Source organism: Nicotiana sylvestris, chromosome 7 (genome assembly GCF_000393655.2).
Source record: "Nicotiana sylvestris chromosome 7, ASM39365v2, whole genome shotgun sequence".
In the NCBI taxonomy this organism is placed as follows: Eukaryota; Viridiplantae; Streptophyta; class Magnoliopsida; order Solanales; family Solanaceae; genus Nicotiana; species Nicotiana sylvestris.
In genome coordinates, this window is record NC_091063.1 from 1,094,949 (window position 1) to 1,098,944 (window position 3,996).

The following is a 3,996-nucleotide window of genomic DNA, read 5'->3' on the forward strand; positions in this document are numbered from 1 at the left end:
ATCCCAAACGGACATCGATAACATTGAAATGCACTTCAATCCAAATTTATGAAATTCTTCCACAATGCTAACTTTCACAATAGAAGCCGAAACGCTCCCGGGTCATCCAAACCCGATTCGGACATACGCCCAAGTCCAAAATCATCATACAAACCTGTTGAAACCTTCAAATCCCGATTCGAGGTCGTTTACTCAAAAATCATGCTTTAGTCAATTCCTCCAACTTAAAGCTTCTAAAATTAGAATTTTCTTTCCAAATACACTCCGAACTTCCCAAAATTCAATTTCGACTATGCGTACAAGTCGAAGTGAAGCTGCTCATGGCCTCAAACCGCCGAACGATGCGCTAGAGCTCAAAACAACCGGTCGAGTCGTTACAATTATTTATATTAGTAAACGATAATTTGAATAAATAAAATATTAGGCATGTATTTACAATTTAATTCCTTTGATATTGTTGTAAAAAATTATATTTACCAATATAAAAATATAAGTATTTTAATTCAAGGTTCTAAAGTATTTTACTGTTAAATAATAAACAATCTCTTTTTCTTTCCTTTTTACAAAATTTTATACTTTTTATTTTTCTGCAAACTTTAATATTGTCTAAGCTAAAATAAAATCATAAAATTCACTATTAAGAATTTTTTTGAGCCTCAAAATCCCGAGGGCCTAAATCAAGGTTTTATTAGCCTCCCTCTTGAGCGACATTCTCAATTAAATTTTATAGAGTTTCAATTAAGATAAGACCACAATGATAAGAACACTAAAGACAATGAATGTTCCATTCAGTTAACAAATGCGAATGAAGTTGGTTGAACAACATGTTCGTGCGACAATAGTTTCAATGAAATTGGTGGCTAAAATTAAAATATATCAAAAGATCCTTGAACTTTTTTCATAAAATCCATAGAATAATAAGACTCTAATAGGGCCTAATATGAGAGCGCAACGCATACGCATGATGTGTCGGATAGACGCACGTCGTGATACTAAATTCTCCTCTATATAAAAATATGGTATTAAGTGAAAATGATAAAGGGGTGAGCACATTACTCATCGAGTTTTTTTTTTTAACATGGGACACTTGTCTGGTAAATTTCTTAGTTAAAAAAAAGATATACAAAAGAACTTGCTTTTTGAGGTATAAATGTGCCAAAAGGAATAGCTAATTTAGAGAATTTGAGTTAAAATTAGAAAGTAAAATCATGAGAAAAATGGAAGAAAAAAAAGTATACATGGAAGAAAAGTAAAATTGATAAAAAGGTAAATATATTGTTTAATTTAATGAGAGAAAAGATTTATCATATTACTCCCTCCCTCAACTTTATCTGTTTTCTGATCATTTTTGTGGTCCAAAATATTTGATTTTTCTAGATTTCAAGAGTGAATTATTTTTTTTTTCAAAATGCCTTGAAGTAAATAGTGTTGGAGAATGTGTTATATTTATTTTCCAATGCACCTGAATTCATCCATCTCAGATTGGCGTTTCACTTCTCTAGTAGTCCACGTACTACTTGTTGTCACACCTCCTTTTTACGCACCCGCGAGGGCGCAAGGGAGTTTTTCCAATTAAAGGACAATCGAAACGGGATTTGTTTATTTATTTCAGAGTCGCCACTTGGGAGATTTAGGGTGTCCCAAGTCACCAATTTTAATCCCGAATCGAGAAAAAGAATGACTCCATATTACAGTCTGTGTACCAGAAATCCGGATAAGGAATTCTATTAACCCGGGAGAAGGTGTTAGGCATTCCCGAGTTCCGTGGTTCTAGCACGGTCGCTCAACTGTCATATTCGGCTTATTTATCTGATTTTAAATACAATTATGAACCAATGTTCCAATTTTAACTTTTTGCCACTTTGTTATTATTATTTTAAAGAATGTGAACATCGCTTAAAACACGTCTTTGGACTGCGTCACATGAAATGCACCCACAATCCGGAACGCATTTTATTTGATGTTTTGAGATTTGGATTTGGGTCGCATGAAATGCACACCCGAGCTTAAGAAAGTAAATTATTAAACACGCGCCTAAAGAGACTATCGCGTTATTATTTTGCGGAGGCCGTGAAATTCGCTAAATGACCCCCTGAATTCTAAGTAATTTTAAACAAGTATTTACTGAGGGCCCCGCAATTTGTGTTTTTATTCGGCGAGGCTCATCTCATTCTTATTTTTAAAGGATATCCTATAGCAACTACGTTTCTTGTCGCATTTTTGTCTCTACTAATTGAAAACAGAAATAGTCTTAGTTAATTACATGCTTGCAGATTATTTATAACGGAATTCCGAGTGCCTTTGCAGAATAAGAAAACATGGCCATGCACGTGGGCAGATAATCGAACATTATGGGACCAAATCCAGCTCATACGTGATGGGCTAGACCTGGGCCACTGTCCATCTGATGCGGACCTGCCTGGTCCGTTTCTACCTAGGCCCAACCTCCGTGAGGTTGAGACCGTAAACTTGTGTCTTTGTCCTGTAGGTGTGGCTGATTACTAGTTATAGCGAAACAATTCATCCAAGGGAGACGAGCTTAGCTAGGAATGGATAATTTTATGCTTAGTATGTATTAAACGACATGTTGCGCAATTAAACCGAATCTGGGATGCAACCTATAGTATTGGGAATGTTTTACCTAACCACATGCGTATATATACTTACATTCAATTGTCCTACATTGACGTTTATTAGACAGGCAAGCTACTTCCAGCATCCGAACAAAAATAAAATTATTCTACATTACATGAATACTTAATGTAACACTCTATGTATAAAAGACATTCTTCAGGTCTTTTCATTTGTATTCATGCTCAATTTTCCAATTACATTTGATAGTGCATTGGTTGTGTACCTGGTATAGAGAACAAAGAAGAAAGGAATGATCAGCTGGGCAGTATGCAATAAACACAGCAACAGCAGATACACAGCAACCACACAGCAACAAACCAACAACCACAAGTGTTTTCCCACAGTCCACAGACAACCAGCAACAATTTCCAGAACAAAGAAATACCAACAGATGGTCGAGCACCAAACAAGTGATCCCAAAAAAGAGTAATACGATGCAGCCAAGAAAAACCAGAATGTTCAATGTCGTAACAGCAGAAAATCAATAACCACAAAAGCTCAGCAAACAGCCAACAACACTCAGCAAAGGCAGCTTGAACAACTTGAACTCTTACCCAGTTTTCAAATGATACTCCTCACAGTATTCTGAAATCTCTTTCTGTTTTTTTTTTTCTCTGAAGACTAAAAGTCCCCTTTTAAGTTCTGAAATGGCCTATTTATAAGCCAAACGACCCAGTGCAGCTAAGCTGCCTGGATCCTCCCACTTGCAGACTGCCCATACTTCTTAAATCTCATGCCTAAACATCTTTTGATGCCAGCCATTTGTTCCCCACGCCTGGTTTATTCTTTAATCAAGAGTTATGGGCTCATTTTATTATTCATTTTAAAGCCCCATACTCTTGTGTCTTGTTCCCCATTGAGCATTAGTTTAATCCTAAATTAGTACCCTACTTGTCAGCTCATTTAAACTAATTTTTTCTGTTCTTTTCAAGCCCCAGACCACCCCTGTTAGCCCTTGATTATTACTGTCCTGCATCACTGTAGCCTCAGGACATTTTGAACTTCTGAAAGTTCAATTTCAGAACTGCCCTAGCCTGGTTCTTTTAATTGTTTACAATGCAGTTACAAACTAGCATTCATAGATAATGTCCAACATTCAAATCACAATACAGGTCCATTCAGTCAAGTGAGGTTGTACGTATTAGAATATTTGAACATTCAGTCGTAGGAAGTTAATCGACGACATTTATCAAGTCGACTATACTAATTATAACAGGTAACAATCAGTCGCTCATATAAACAATACGTACATGGACCCAAAGGGCTTCGGACAACTTTGGTCAATCAACTGGGAACCTATATAAGTTATTTATGCGACGACTATCCTAATCGGACATGTTTATCATAGGATACGTTCAAATC